Genomic DNA, 17,143 nt, shown 5'->3' on the forward strand with positions numbered 1-17,143 from the left:
CAGAGCCTTGGTGGGGAAAAGCCAAAATGGGACAAGTTGGTTTCCAGGCACTGGTCTTGAACCAAGTTTCTCTCATCAAATTGTGGCTAAAGTAATTTGTCCCCAACTCTGCCCTCACGCCCTGGCCTGACAGTCAAATAGAGAGGTTTTTGTTTTGTGTGAGGCAATACAAAGTCTTAAACTTGCAAAGTGCTCACACAGCATCCAAGTATTCCTACACTCAGCCTCACTGACACGGTCTTCACAGGGCCTTGTAAGATGTGCAGGGCATATAGTCAAATGACCCACAGTCAGTCACCTTAAAAAGCCCTTAAATTGCCCCCAATATATAGAAGACATGATTTATGTAAACATGAAGTAGTTGGCCTGAGTTTGGGGGACATATTGAATGAAAACTATGTTTAAATCTATCACCTTGGTGAGCTGCTAATCCTCCAGCTGAGCTCAGGAATAGAGGCCAATTGAGGACACTTTTCTAATCTCACTCCACTGATTGGACTGTCAGGATAATCATTCCACTATTGTGTGTGTGTGTGTGTGTGTACACATATGTATGAGCGATCTTGTTCAAGTATGTGTATGATGAGATTCCACTCCAGTGTCATAAGTATTAACGTAGAAAACCATTATAGATTTTAAAAAGCTCTCCCACTTCTCTTACTAATAGTTCAGTTCGAAGCCGTGGGATGAGCCCAAGCAAGGTAGATGTGTATGTGTGTGATAGGGCACAATGGTGACAGAGGCTGACTAAGTCAAGGAAGGTAGCCAACTGGAAGAATAGTTGAGTAGGATGTCAGAGCTCAAGAATGGAGAGGAGGACATCTTCCTGTAGGGGAAACATGGCCCAGGGTGTTGGAGCCCGAGATGGGTGAGGAGGGTTCCCTGGTAAAGAAAAGTCAGGCCTCCAGCAGATAAGGAGGGAGCCCACACAGGAGGTAGCCCGGCATGGAGTGTCAGAACTCAAAACAGGTAAGGAGGGTATTTAAGTAGGGGTAAGGCCAGGCACCAGGTAAAGAAAGCATCTATGTTAGGAGAAAGAGGTTGAGTAGACTGGTGTTGGAACCTAAGAGGAGTAAAAAGAGCATCTGGAAGGCAGTCCGGTGTGGGAGGTCAGAGTCCAAGGGAGCAGCAGGGCTTGGCCAGAGTCCACGAAGTTGAGATGGATATCTTTGGTAGGAGATGGTGGCAGGGGCAGCCCTGCCTAAGACGTCAGGGTCCAAATGCGGTGAGGAAGACAGCCACAGAGGAAGGGGGCTATAGCACAAGGAGACTAGTAACATACTGGGGAACAGATAAAGACTGATGAAGCAAGTAAATATATAAAGGGAACCAAGCTTATTGCTATCAGAGAAGACAGTTACAAATATGGATAGGGAGAAAATAAGAATGAACCCTATGGTGTCAAATTGGAATTTGATGTAACTGTGTGAAATCATGGAGATAGATAAAAGTAATAAAAATACAAATGTATGTATGTACATACCTATGGGTATATATTATACATACATTATATAGATATTCTCCAGCTCCAGCCCCTGAGGGGGCCCAGAAGCAGAGACACCCCAATTATAATGGGCACACTTAGTGCCCAGATCTTGGTTTCTAAGTGCCCTTCTCCACTAAAAGGAACCAGGGCTCCCTGAAGAAATGTCTGATTCCAGGGCTGGGGCTGGGAAATACCTTGTTGTGCTAGAAAAGAGGGCATTGCTCATCATATGACCAGGACATATCAACAAGACACAATTGTCAGTGTGGAGGGGCTCCTGCTGACAAAATCTGTGACAATTTGTGCCTCACAACAATAATGATAGAAAGACATTACATAATAATAAATAAAATAGGAAATCATGAGTCTATCCTGATACAAATAAATGAAGTGAACGTTTGATGAGGAGAGGATGAAGATATTCATAATAAACTTTTTAATTACAAAGAGAAAAATAATGGAGAAGCCTGGGAGACACACTGTTTATGAAGTAATGAGACAAATTGAAATGGTGTGCCAATTAGTAGAATGCAATGAAAAGAACACAGAACATTTCTATCATATTCCTGTCACAGAAGTAGAACCTAGTCCTGAGGAAACATCAAATAAACCCAAACTGAGGGACTTTCTACAAATTAATAGCCTAAATGTCAAGTTCATAAAAGTCTAGGAAACACTGAGGAGCTGTTCCAGAATAAGAAGACTAAAAAGACACGACAACTAAATGCAACAGGTGATTCTGACCTACATCATGTATATACACATATACACAAACATGAATGGGAGGGTCCAAGTATTATATGGTGCTATTGTATCAAAATTAATACTAATTATCTGATTTTGATGATTGTAATGTAGTTATGTAAACGAATTTTTTTTAATACACACTAATGTATTTAGGGGTTACTGGGTATTATTTTGGCAACATTTCCCAAATGGGGCATTTGTATTATAGTCAGGATTTTTCTGTATGTTTGTTATTCTTTCAAATTAAAATAAAATGGAGAGTAGAGAATCTAAAGGGTCTCTTCTTCCATAAAAATTAGCATAAGTAGACCAACTAGAGTATATAGAATAACAACATGAGTTGAGAAAACAAAATAAAACTTTTAAAACCGTGACTATGGGGAAGGGCATCAAATGGAGAGAACAGCTGGTTACAACTGTGGAAGTCAATACTCATCACACAGAGAAGGCTGAGCTTCAGCTAAGTCTTGAAAGAGGTTGTTCTCAGTATACAGGGGGAAGGTTGGAAGGGATCGGGATAAAGAGTATCACAGGTAGGAAAAAACTCATGAGCAATGGCTTGCAGGCACAAACCACGGGGCCTGATTTCAGAACTGTGTGCAGCTGGAAAAGCCAGAGACCAGGGTATCAGGCTCAAAGGCAAAAGATGAGATGGGGGGCAGAAGGGCCAGACCCTAGAGGGCCTCTCACACGTCAGACCGATGGGCCTCCTCTTTATTCCATAATCAGTGGGGAACTAACGGGACAGTTAAAAAGGAGTAACATTCTAAGGATGAGTACTTAGAACCAGGTAGAAAGTGATTATTTTCCCCTCAGGGTAGCCCAGTGGATTTCAGTCTTACCAAAACCAGTGTCCACTCTACTATCCTAAAAAGAAAATCCTAGAAAATATCATCTAGTTATATACATCATTTGTAAAAGATCACTATAATGCTCTGGCTCAATATAAAAAGGAAATAAAACAAAAAGTACTTTGTACTAAACTTGGACCATTTAAACACTCAGACACCATTATATTAGAAGATGTAACGAAGCAGTACCTCCCTGAGGGGGACCCGTGGCGGAGCTGCTTCTACTCATGTCTGGAATAATGAGTTTAAGGCTGAGAAGGGGGACACAGAATATGGTCTTTCCATTTTTCTTGGTGATTTCCACTGCCTGAAGAGCTCTTAAAATTCCGTCTTGGGTACTCTCAGAGAGGTATCCTTTCTTTTCTTACTTCCTGTCAGCAGATTTTGCCAAGAATCATCAGATGACAAAGCATCCCTTGGTTAAAGCTATCTGGCATTCAGTATTTAAAGCTTTCATATTAAAAACTAAAAAGCCCCCCAAATTTACAAAGGCAGAGCAGCATGGCATACGCTGGAGAGAACAAAGACGTGAGTCCAATAACCCTGGGTGAATCTCAGTTCTGATACTTACTACTTGTGACACCTGAGGAAAGCAATCACCTCTCAAAGACTGTTTCCTCTTCTATAAAAAGATATATACCAAATAACTAATGTAACTGATGTAGACAGAGATACCCAATCTGGCACCTGGAATACTCTTCCTGTCCCTCTCTGCCCAACCCTCTGGCCAATCTCTGCTTTGGGAAGCTCTCTTTGATTCCTGGTGTCTGGGTCAGAGGCTCCTCCAGGTCTCTGTGTAGGAATTCCTCATGCCCCACAGTCACAAAAGTGGATAGGAAAGCACAAGCTGTTATATGACAAAAATATGCACCAATGATGTGACCGCTTAAACCAGTAAGTCCCCACTCAGCCCTTCTGGTTTGACCTAGTATCTACCTCTGTTTCTCTGTCAGTGTCTCGGTTGGTCAAACATCCACAGTAAAATGCAAGTAAAACTAGAACCTCTGCAAAGGATGTAGGATTTCATGAAGCCCTGGTTAGAGATGCTGGACACCTGTTTAGAATTGAGGCAGAGTGAACCACAAATGAAGACCTGGCAGCATCAGACCAAGTAACAAGGGAGAAAGAGAAAAATCAAGAAAAGCAAGGATGGTGGCAAAACAGTCACATCAAAAGAAAATGAATTCAACATCAAAGGATTAAGAGAGGCCTTGGGGAAACTGATCAAGTCCTCAAATACTTTGGGAAAAATGGCTCCTTTTATGATAATGCTGTAAAAGTGAAACAAGAAGTGTTATGTCAGAAAAATTATAACCCTCCCCCTAAAAAACCACTTGGCTCAAGGGGCCAGCCACTATGGTGGCATAGTGGTTAAGGTTCACACTCCCCACTTCGGCAGCCCAGGGGTTTGCCGGTTCGGATCCTAGGCATGGACACACACACTGCTTGTCAAGCCAAGCTGTGGCAGGTGTCCCACATACAAACTAGAGGAAGATGGGCACAGATATTAGCTCAGGGCCAATCTTCCTCAGCAAAAAGAGGAGGACTGATGGTGGATGTTAGCTTAGGGCTAATCTTCCTCAAAAAACAAAACAAAATGAAAAATCCCCAAAACTGCTCAAGAAGACTCTAATGTGTCAGTGCATCAAGCCCCATAACTCCTACAGAGTCTGCTTCAAACTCTTCCTTCTTCTCTCATCTGCAACCCATCCTCTTGCTCTTCAGAAGATACTCTTCTCCCAAACTTACTGAAGGAAAAAGCTCTAACATGAGCTTTCCTCTCTTCTACTCCTATACTTCTCATGCCTTCTCCTCTCTCTCCTAATGGGAGGTGGGAAATATGGAAGACTCTAGCTCCCAATCACACTGGCTTCTATAAGACATATCTTCTCCCCCATCATGCTCAGCTGACAAGCATACCCACCTCTGAGCGCAATCAAAACCACCCAGGTGTGCTGGTCTACAATTCTCAAACTACAGCCTTAGCACCAAGGTGTACACATTCCTCCCCATGAGCAAAGCACACTACATCCTCCTGAGCTAACCACATTAAGCTTCAATGAACATTTTCTGGAATTTAAAGTTAAGGTGACATTTACAGTCCAAACATCACACATTTCCAGATCATTCATTTTTCAAATATTGCAGTCAGTCATCCATCAAACCACATATTCCCCCACATTTATTAAGCTCCATCCAATAAATGCCTGGCACTCTGCAAGGTGCATGGGGAATGATACTCAGGTCGCAGCATTTGGGGCAGATAATAGCAGCACTGGGTTAGTGCTATGATAGAGGTTCATAACAGGAACAAGGAAGTTCTGGAAAGCCTTCCCACAGGAAATGACACTTTGCTGATCAACTCTACACAGACTGCAAAGTCAGGAGACCTACCTGGGTCTGAGTATCAGTTCTGTCACTAGCTGTGGCCCGAGCCATGCTTCTCCTCCCCAGTGTGTGAAATGGAGACATACTACCTACCCTCACGTGGCTGTTGTGATGGTGACACATATGTGAATGCACCTACCACTGTGCCTAGAACAGAGTGAGTAACATTTTTCCCTGATAAAATCGTACTCTTATTGCTAGTAAGATCAAAAGTCAGAGAAACCTAAATAAGAGAAAAAACAGCCCCTCTTTGGGAGATCAGAGCCAGTCTTGCTCAGTCTGAGCATTTGGCTTTGCTCACAGCTGCTAATCTCAAATGTAAATTTATTATGGTATCCAGTTAAGCTCAAGAATCTCTGATTTATATCCATAATTAACATCCCATTGTGATACCTATTACATCCATGCAGGAAAATATATTGTATGTACTGAATGAGTAGAAATATTAATTTGCATTAGGAAAAAACACAGAAAGCTCCCATAAAACATCTGTGCCTACGTAAATCTACCCAAACACACACTTGGATCTGATTTTGGAAACAAGGCTCTTTTCTCTCTTGATGGGTATTCAATAATTGTTGCTTTTAGAGAGCGGATTTGTCGCCTTCTTTTCTATGACAGTATTACTGTGATTGAGGGAGATTGCTCAGGAGGAAAGCACAGAGGCACTTTTCTGTTATCACCGGTGAAGTGTTGGTAACAGAAGATCTTTAGAGTAATGACACCCGCACTGACAATTCCGTGTAATTCTCAGATATTTTCCATTGAGCCCAGAGAGGGTGAGCACATAGGCCTTTCATCATTTTCCTAAGAGAGTTTATGATGCTGTCCATTCCTGTATTTACACACCTGCAAGTTTTTTTCCTCATTCAGAGCATCTTATTTTATGGCTTAAATTACTACTGTAATATAATATAATGTGTTAGTGAGTTTCTAACCAAGGCCCACCTTATGGAAGCTTTCATAGACTAAAAGAGAAATACATTGTCTCTACTGAAAAAAAAAAAAAAAACACACAACAAAGGGAAGAAATGACTACACAAGAAGTCCTGTCCTACTTTCAGTAATAAACAACAAAATTAATCATCCCAATGAGATGCCATTTAATATCATTCTCATTTTAGAGCTAGGAAGTGGCAGCTAACAGGGAAAGGGTGGAAAAACATTTATCAGGTGTTAGGTGCTTTGAAATATTATTCTTTACAACAACTCTATGAGATGAATTATTATCCAGATGAGAAAACCGAGTCTCAGAAAAGTGAAATGACTTACCTAGGACAACACAGCTACTGAAAGCACAGCTCAGACACAAGTATGATTTCATACAACACAATGTTAGTTGTACAACACGATCAAGTATAATGATCAATCCTGAGATTAGGATTTAAAAATCTCACCTTGTGGTTCTCACTGTAATTCCCTGATAAAATGAAAGCTTGCCTCCAAAACCCCCCTCAGCTCTAAGTGTTCTGAGCAATTCAGTGTTGGCTGCCTCCCAACAATGCAGCGTGTTTTCTTACTTTGCCAGCTCCAGGGACACTAGTCATGTGTCAGCTCTTTATTGCTTTAGGAATTAGTGTACAAGTTATATTCAGAAACTCAAATATAAATAGCTTGATTTACAATGTTTTAATCAAACCTGGCAGAATAGGTATCCTAAGTTTCCAGTGCTCCATGTTGAGACCTGATGTCTCTGCTACCTTCGATGCGTATTTTTAAGAACTTATCTAGAAAAACCCTGGCCTGTGTCATAGATTCTTAAACAGACTGTGTTGCCTTTTTTAATTTAAAGTATAAAGCTTTAAATGTATGCTTATGGTGACAATTAAGGAAATGCTAGATTAGACAGGGCATCAGTTTTCCACGAATAGCACTCATTTAAGTTCATTTCTACCCCAGATCTCCGCTTGAATGTTAGATCATTCAATCGCAAATCTCTCTATAAAAGTGTCTGGCTGTCTCTTAAACCCATTTACGCTCTATGCTTCAAGGCCTTTTCCTGGCAACTTTTTCCATATGCTTAACTTCTTTCAGGAAAGCAGTTCTGTCTCAATTCACAGAACAGCACACCAATCAACACAAGCAGGCAGGCAGGTAAAGAAAGGAAGAAGGAGAGACAGGCACACAGAGAGAAAGTAGGATATGAATGTAGCTGGTCCAATAAAAGTAATGTTTTAGAAGGCAAAGAGTTTTGGCCAAAAGAAAACTAACCTAGCACCTAGCCCCAAGCAATCAGACAGCCCTGCACTTGAATTTATAACCCAAACACCCAGTACCATATGCAACCTGAGAACACAACTGGTAGCACTACTGGGGATTTATGACTTATGACTTGTTCATATTTAATTTGTAACCAAACACTTCCCCTTCCTCTTAGCTACCTTAGAACTCTTGATTAACTCTTGTTTTCACAGGTCAGAGGTTAAATAAAGGAAGGGAAGCATACTGGGGTGAGATTGCCCAGAGCACCACTTCCAAGAGTGACCTGTGCGAGGAACATTAAAATAAGTGATAAGCCTAGAGATTGTTCCAGACAGCTGATGTTCAAAGCCTCCCTTGGGGATGAAGTAGGACCTTACAACTAAGAGAGCTGGCAAGAAAGACAGACAGGAAACTGCTCTCAAGTTACCTTTCATGACAGAGCAACTCTCTCACCAAGAGGTTTCTCCAAAATGTCTTTGGAAACGAGACTGAGGGTTCTGAGGGAAGGTAAACAGGAATTTGTGCAAGCCAAGCAGCCCTTCTCCTTGCTTCATTCTGCCACAGGCATCTGTCTTGCCCGCCAGACCCTTCTACTCCAAAGAAAACCTCCACTGTTACCTCATTTTGTACCAGACCTGGGCCAGACTGAGGGAAGCAAATTTCTTTGTATAAAATTAATCACACAGAGATGCAGCCAACCTGCTGAACAGGGTATAATCTGTCCAACTGCAGGATCCACCTAGTTCCAAGTACCTTTACTGCTGGGCTGCTCCTGATGTACCAAACAGATAAAAATAATAATAGTAGTGGCCACCATTTATTCTGGAATTACCAAGTGCCAGGAGCCTTATATGCATTTGCTTATTTACTCCTCATACTAATTGTATTAAATGGGTACCATCATATCCCCAGATAACAAATAAGGAAATTGAAGCACAGAAAGGGTAAATAACTGGCCTACAGTCACACAGCCACAAAGTAGATCAGGGTAGAATGCAGATTTGTGCGACTTACTATACCAGTAGGTACTTTTCTGAAAGAAATTTCTCTCAGGGAATGGTATCAGTGAAGTGCACGTTAGACAGCACATATGCTTTACATTCGATTAGATGTTTTCTAATTGTCAAAGTGGGACAATCATCAAGCTCATTTGTTTTATAGATTGCATGCATGCATGCGTGCATGCATTCGTTTCATTTATTCATTGCCTAATGTAAGCCAGGCACTGGGTAGAGGCTTGAATAAGGCGTAGCTTCCACTAAAGTAGGTCCCTGGTTTAGATTTGTATGTGAAACCATTATGGCATTAGGAATGATCTGATAGAGGCATCAACAAAACTTGGAAAATGTGAGAAGTAATGGCTGGGCCACCCTGCATGGAGGTGAGGCGTGCCTTCCTTCTGCACCATAACCACATAACAGACACAGCATGCAACAGGCAGTTTCCTCCAGTGAGCCCTTCAACAACATGGAGAAACCCAATCTGGAGCAACCCGAGGAGATGGGAATCCACCACAGGGTAATCAGAGGTGAAACATAAAATGCCATCACTCTGTTATACCCTGATAAAAAATCCTACCCCTCAGCCACTCCTTATTTTTTAAATAATCTTTGTGCTTATAGTTTATTGCTTTATTATAAACCAAGGGACACAGTCTGTAATGTTACAAAAGCCTAAAATTGGTGTTATTAAGCTCCCTCAAAATATGGTAGCTCAGAAGAAGGTGAAGTGTTTGGTTAAACAAGTCGTAAGTCATAAATCCTCAGTAGTACTACCAGTTGTGTGTTCCCTCAAAATAAACCCTAAAAACTAATCTTTAGAGAAAGGAGGCTCAACCAGCAAACCTTCTGGCAGAAATAGGTTTCTCTGATATAAATTCTTTGATTTTTTTTTTTTTTGAGGAAGATTAGCCCTGAGCTAACTGCTGCCAATCCTCCTCTTTTTGCTGAGGAAGACTGGCCCTGAGCTAACATCCGTGCCCATCTTCCTCTACTTTATATGTGGGACCCCTACCATAGCATGGCTTGCCAAGCAGTGCCATGTCCACACCCAGGATCCGAACCAGTGAACTCCGGGCCGCCGAGAAATGGAACATGTGAACTTAACCGCGTGCCACCGGGCCAGCCTCTCTGATATAAATTCTTAAACTCACATATATGAGAGAGCAGGAAAGTTGTGTTCAACAAGCACATAACTACTGAAAGCAGAATATTAAAAAGAAGGTCAGAAAATGTATGTGTGAATTATTTTTACTATATTTTCACCAGTATTAAATGCTGTGGCTTAATTTTTTGGTAATATATTTTAAACGGTAGTTTTTTATTATGTATAATAGCAAAACATATACACATGCAGCTAAACATATGATAAGAGAATGGTTAAATAAATTATGGTAAATCCAGGCAATAGAAAATTAAGATATTTTCAATGACATAGGAAAATGCCCATGAAATAATATAGACTGAAAAGAAGGAATATTCACAACTACGTATCATATGCAATCAAATACACCCATAGAAAGACTAGAAAAAAAGATAAAAAATTAATAGTGGTTATCTCCAGGTTATGGGATTGTAGATAACTTTTTGTTTCCTTCTACATTCTTTTCTACATTTTCTATGGCTTATATATTGAGCATGCAGTGCCTTAAAAATTAGAAAAAAGTTGTTTTGTCTTTTAAGTACCCTGTGTTATTCATAATTGCAAATACTTGGGAAAAAGCTAAATGTACAATAGTTCACGATAAATTATGAACCATCAAAATGATGGAATATTATATATTAGAATCACACTATAGAAAAATATTTTAACACAGAAAAATATTTATAATATATTTAGATATAAAAGCATGCTGTACAATACATACAAATCAGTTTTCATTTTTGTGTTTTCCTATATTGTTCAAACTTTCTACAATAAATATGTATTACTTTTATTAACTTTTAAATAAAAAAACAGCCACATGTGTGATTCCTCCCAGCCCACCAACTTCCCAGTCATCTTGCTTGGTGGTACGGAGGAGGATTGGTCAGGCAGAGCAGAACCAAAAGCCTACCTTCTTGTTTCTTTAAATGTGCTTAATAACAGTGATGACCCAGTTCCCAAACAGGCTCTCTGGATGAAATGGAAGTTTGCGCTCTTTAACAAACTGGTCACGCCAGAGTCTCATGCTTTTTCCACTGCACTATGCTTATCATGGATCTCAGGTCCAGGGCAGGAGTGGTTGACTAGTAATGTTTTCAGTGACTTTCCTTAATGTGGGAGCAGTCAGCCTCAATAAACCCTGGTGGGCCTCAGAAAGTGAGACACACTCACTTATCCAAGGCCACCCTAAGTTGAGAAGGAAAGAAACAAGGGTCAGAATCTATTTTCCCCAGTTAGATTTTGAGGCCAAATCTTCAAGGCTGGATCATTCATAAATATTTAGTAAGCATCAATATATGTCAGTCCTGTATGAGACAGCCAGGACAAATATATGAACAAGACATAGTGCTGTCTCCTCGAGAAACCTAAGTCTCACAGGGGAAGAGAGACATGTGAACGGTCAACCACAATGCAATGAGAGGATGCTGTGATACACCTGGGCACCCAAAGCTGTGGGAACACTGAAGAAGAGCATCTCAACTAGACAGGTGTATCAACTAAACGAGGAAGAGAAGTTAGATGAAAGAAAAGTGCACTTCTAATATTCCAGAGGCACAGAGACAATGAACTGTAAATGGCTTGAGGTGGCTGAATCCCACGTAAGGGCGGGACAAAAGGCTTCTCTGTGTGACTTTTTAGGGGGGAGGGTGGGGATGGGGCTCGAGAGCAGATTCCTGGCAGTAGTAGATGATGAGACTAGAGAAATCCAGAGACCAGCTTGTGAGGAGTTTTATGTGCAAGACCAGGGAGTTTAGCTCTTTTCCTGAAAGCAAAGAAGAGTTTTAAACAGAGGAGGGATTTGATCAGACTTTTCGTTTTAGAAGATCGTATTAACAACAGAGTGGAAGATGAATTGGAAGGGGGAGTCTGGAAGCAGACAAACTCAAAGGTTTTAAGATCCATGTAGCTGGTATACGTCCTCAAGGAAGAAGGAGGTTCTAAAAGTGAACACTTCTGTCAGTGCTCTTTTAATTATTTAAATAAATTATTGAATGCAATTAAAAAAAGGATTTGGCTCTAGCAGAAGAGCCAAAAAGTGAGCTCCTGTCAGGCAAAGGTTGGCCCGAAGAGTGAGCCTCCTTCAGAAGCTGCAGGTGTGGTTCCCCTGCCTACTAGCAGCCTCCCCCTGAGCTGTCTCTTCATCCTTCCAAGCCCACTTTCCTTTGCAAAAGGCCAAAACCTCCTATTTTCCTAACAAGGCCATGATACGGAACAAATTAAGCAATTTAATACAAATTTAGTGACAATAGTTTAACGCAAATAATACAAAGCGCCCATCACAGTTCACAGACCATACCAGGCACTCAAAAATAGGTAGCTTCTGTTCTGCTAGGCAGGAGAGGTCTACTTCCTCTCTCAGGAGAAGGAGTGGTTCTAAGCAATATTTTGGATTATTTTAAAGGCCTTTAAAATGCTGAGTGCCACAAGCAAATGTATATTCTTTACAATTACTTTTAAGGTTATATTGTGTGCCAGGATCAACAGATTTTATTAGTATTTATCCACTTGACACAAGATAAAGATTTCATTTCAAAGACAGAATGAAAGCAAAGGAGGAAAAGATAGGGAGTATAAACACTTCATCAGTAATTTTTCAATCATTCCTCAATGATTGAACTTAAGATAACACTGCAAGTAATTCCTCATGCTTCCCTGACTGAAGAAATATCATATATTGTTCTTAACTAATTAAATAAGACTTAACCCTAGAAGATTTAGTATACTATAGTGATATAAAAGATAGCAACAGTAATAAGACTCTAAGAGTTATCACTAAACAAACATATGGATGTTAACATTTTTACCTTTCACAAACGTTTGAACTTCACTTTTATGGGTCTAAAATAGAGGAGCTTCAGCTAAAGACCAGTTCTCGACACTGAGCCATTCAGGGGATGGAAATGAAAATATCTAATACCTCAGGTGTGGTAATACCTCAAGCATTGGACCAAGCAGTTCAAGGGGCATCATCTTTACTCCTCATCTCTACCCTCCACCTCAGCTACATGACATGGGTATCTTCAGCTATAACTAACAAAGAAGAAACAAAGGCTCAAAGACGTGCAGTGACTTGCTCAAGATCGCCAAGCTAGTAAGGTGGTAGTCAGGATTTGAAGTAAGGTCTTTGGGTTCCAAAGCTCACAGTCCTTTTACTTTTTTATAAATCAAGTTTGAATTATACTTTACATACAATAAAACCTGCCCATTCTATATGTGCATTTAGAGAAATTTTGTTCACGATATACAACTGTGTAAACACCAACACAATCAATATATACAAGATTTCCAGGATCCCAAAATGCTCCCTTGTACCCCATCCAAGTCAATCTTCTTCACCCCTCATGGGGTGTCTATTAATGTATCATAGTTCTTACCACACTATATTGAGATCATCTGTTTACCACCTACCTTTTTCAAAACTAACTTCTTTTTAACAATTAAAATTCACTATTATGGATGTACAGTTCTACGAGTTTTGACAGACACATACAGTGGTATAACAGCCACAGACAAGACACAGAATACTTCCATCACACACCACTCAAATTTGCTTCTGCTGCTCCTTTGTAGTCAACCCTTCCCCTACCTCCAGAATCTGACCTATTTCCTATTCCTATAATTTTGCCTTTTTCAGAAGTCATATAAATGAAATAAGACAATATTATCATGATCTAGCATGGCTTCTATCATGACTTTTTATGCCACACTGTATATTTGAGTCTCTTTCCCACTGCTGACCAATGAAGGACAAGTTTAAATAGTAACATATTTCCCGTGGGCATTCCCATGTATCACGCTCCATGGCACTAGCTGTTGCTCTATCCCAAGCGAGGGGATATTACAGGAATACTTTCAGTCCACCTAATGTATTAAAACAATATATCATTCACAAACTTCATTAGCTATGTTATTTAACACTAACAAATTACTTGAGACACATCTCACCTGTGAATGAAATAAACAAGTCTGTCTACACAGGGGTTGTAGTGTATTATACCTCTGTATCATACCATGTTTTCTCCTAACTAAGAAACCATGCCCAACCCAGAAATCTGACCATAAACTATGGGTACGGCCAAGGATTTGTTCCATGACCAGAAAAAACAGAACCCAAGCTCTCTTCCTCTTGGCCCAACCAGGTGAAGCAAAAGAGGGCTAAGAGGAGCCAGCTGCTCTAAACTATTCGACCCTCTCATTTTATAGCAGACGGAACAGAAGTCCAGAGAGTGGAAGGGACTTACCCAGAGTCACCCATTTGCAGAGCCAAAAAGACATCTCAACAAGTCCGGAAGTAGTTATCTCTGTCCCTACTGAATGGCCAATGCCCCACTATTACTCTCTCTTCTCTTTTTCTGCTATGCCTCCTACCAAGTAGGACGCAAAAGAATATGGTTTCTCTTGTCCAAGAGAATGTATAGTAGAGTAGTTGCTGTCTTCAGTATCCAGAATTGTCCTGAAAGATCAAAATTTCAACTGGATTCCACAGGGAATTCCCATAGTCCCTTACTAACCAGGATTTGAAATGATGTCTGTTTAGCGCCAAACCTGATGATCCTTCTCTCTAGTACATATTTTGGTATCTATTCTGACACCCATTTGGCTTTAGTATTCTATAGCTCATCTGGTCATCAAACATTTATTGACTGTAAGGCCCTTTTTGTCCTGGGGCTCACAGGTTAATCAGACACAATTTCTCTTTTCAAGAGCTCAGTGTTTAGAGGGGGAATCAGATGTGTAAATCAACAAGTGTAATTATTGAGATAAGTGCTATAAGAGAAGTGTGCACAGGCACCAATTATCTCTCCCACATCAGCATGTGCACACACATGTGGCAGATGACCAACCCCATCAGATGTGACAGAATTTATTCAAGCCCTAACAGAGGTTGCTAATAATTCTAAAATTAAATAGAAATGGTCACATTAGAAGATCCTTTATTTTATAGAAGGACATTTGAATAAAGACTACTGGAGCTCAGAATCCAATAGAGATCCCCAAAAAGGGCTACTTGATTTTTAGGAACAATTTTGCTCTTTTTCCTTTTTCTGTTAGTACAAAAAAAATGGCATTTTTGTCTGGGTCCAGAATGTAAAATCAGGAAATAAAATGGTAAGTCTTACAACTGTGAACTTCAATCAGCTCATTACAAACCAAAGAGACATATTTGAATGCATGTTGCTACATTCATTTACCTATTCTGCCAAGCCATTCAATTACACGATTTCAGATTTTGTATAAAAAAATACAGCCATGTTTCTTTGAAAAGCTGGTATTTGGAGAAAAGTGATTAGAACAGCATGCTATGATACGTTAATACAGTGGTTTCATTTAATGGACAATGGCAGCTTCTGAAATGCTCCCTGTATTTTAAATTATTGCACTTAGAATTCATGACTACAACGTGTCTCAACTTTTTCTTTGCTGCTGTACAATACACTGCTGCCACTGTGAATGCAAACAAAATACATTATCAGAAGAGTTTTATTAGCATTTGTAATCTTAATAAAAGTCATTTTTAAAGGTGGGGGGTGGGTACAGTGGGTTGCTCAAATCATGTGAACACTGAGAAGGATAAAGCATCATAATTGAGGAAAGAGGGAGAAAAAGCTAAAGCAGGAAAAAAATCTTAAACCCAAATTTAACATCCCCTTGGAGAGACAGGGCACAAAAGAGGAGATAGAGTTTATTCTAACCAGAAGCAGCTGTTGCTGTTCGAATTAGGAAGCATTCCTAATGAATCAGCAGTTCTTATAATAAATATATTCCCCTTTGAAATGTGAGGATTCTGCTATGAGATTTTCTTTTGATATATTTTTTACATGAACTCATTAGACAGAGAAGAGGCAGGGATCGAGCATGTTCCTTTCTAAATTACGATGGCTATCTTACCATATCACGTCCTCTCAAGATTAGCGAGGTGGGGCACAGGAAAACAAGAAATAAAAAACACACAGCTAAAAAGGTTTCTACTCACCACCACCCTTTGTGACTCACTCCAAACAAACTTTGTAAGATGCTATGTAACAGCCATGTCTTACCAAAAACCTGCTACTATGCTAATTTAACCAGTACCGGTTCAGTTTAGAATGGAAATCAGAGCTACACGACAATGAAAGAGGCATGCCTTCTGCATTAAGAGGACTCCCCAAATTCCAACATGGTGAAGAGCTGCTTGCAGAGTATATCCTCTTCCCCAGATATCCCTCTTGCCATTTTAAGAAGAGTAACGAAAAAATTATGCATATTTATTTCATCTCCACCTAGGTTCCAAATTCCTGTTATTTTCTTGCATTTAAAAACATGCATTTTTAAATTTTATCTTTTATTGAGGTAACATTGGTTTATAACATTACATAAATTTAAGTCATTTTTAACAGAGGTTTCTCTAAGCAAAAATCACTGTGTCCCTATCAATACAGACAGAAAATTTAAAGGTACATCTTCCTGCCAGCACAGGTGAGAGCAACTGGACTGGCATTATTCTGCCTACCAGCTTTCTCCAACTTTTCATCAGTCTTCCTCCTCCTCTGCCTCTTCTATGGTGGGTTTACAGGATTCTGGGACCTCAGTACAAAAACCAGAAACCTCAGAAGTTATAGAAGTGACAAAAGTGTAACAGAGAGACTATTAGAGCTGCCTCAGCTTTGTTCCCCTAACCCCAACAGAACTGAAGCCTTAAACTTGAAAATGAAAGGCCATTCTAACCATACACACAATCTTTAAGCTGCTTAAAAACAACTCTTTTCACAAACTTAGACATGACCTCCTATCTCAGGTCACTTGTGCTCTCAACAACAGGTAAAGAGAATGCAAAAGATAGGTAGACCTGCAAAGAATAGAAGTGAGGGACCCAGAAGATTTGACCCTGTTACTACCATATCATACAGGAGAGGCAGAACTGAGTAACTCCTCAGAGGGAAGAAAACACGCATCACGTGCGTGGGAGTGGTGGATTACCCTGCTTCTACAAAATCAGAGTCCTAAAAAGGATCCAGCCAGAGAACAAACTGAGGAGTCTTGAGAAGAGATCCCTTTGCTTAAAGATCAGTGTGTGTTTATTCTACACTCTGAGTAATTAGAAAAGTGAGGCTCAAAAAGCCTCAGGAAATATGTCTGAGACCACTTGAAAAATGTTAGGGCTATATTTAAGCCCGGTCTCTCTGGTTCCAAAGCCACAACACCATGCTGCCTCTCTAGTGACTTCTAAATCACCAAGAGAGAAGATTCTGCTCACTCGGCAACACCACCTCTCTCCGATGGAGAACACAAGGCAGAGAGGGGTTAAGTGACTTGACCAACATTACATAATTCCTTTTTAAAGTGG

At 40.2% G+C, this 17,143-nt stretch overlaps 1 protein-coding gene across 25 annotated transcripts in view; it reads right to left on the reverse strand.

The window, feature by feature from the left end:
* The window catches only part of DENND1A (DENN domain containing 1A), a 513,391-nt gene that overhangs the window by 275,524 nt on the left and 220,724 nt on the right, over positions 1-17,143 (reverse strand). The window lies entirely within an intron of this gene.

The sequence above is a fragment of the Equus przewalskii genome, chromosome 26 (genome assembly GCF_037783145.1).
Source record: "Equus przewalskii isolate Varuska chromosome 26, EquPr2, whole genome shotgun sequence".
Taxonomy (NCBI): domain Eukaryota; kingdom Metazoa; phylum Chordata; class Mammalia; order Perissodactyla; family Equidae; genus Equus; species Equus przewalskii.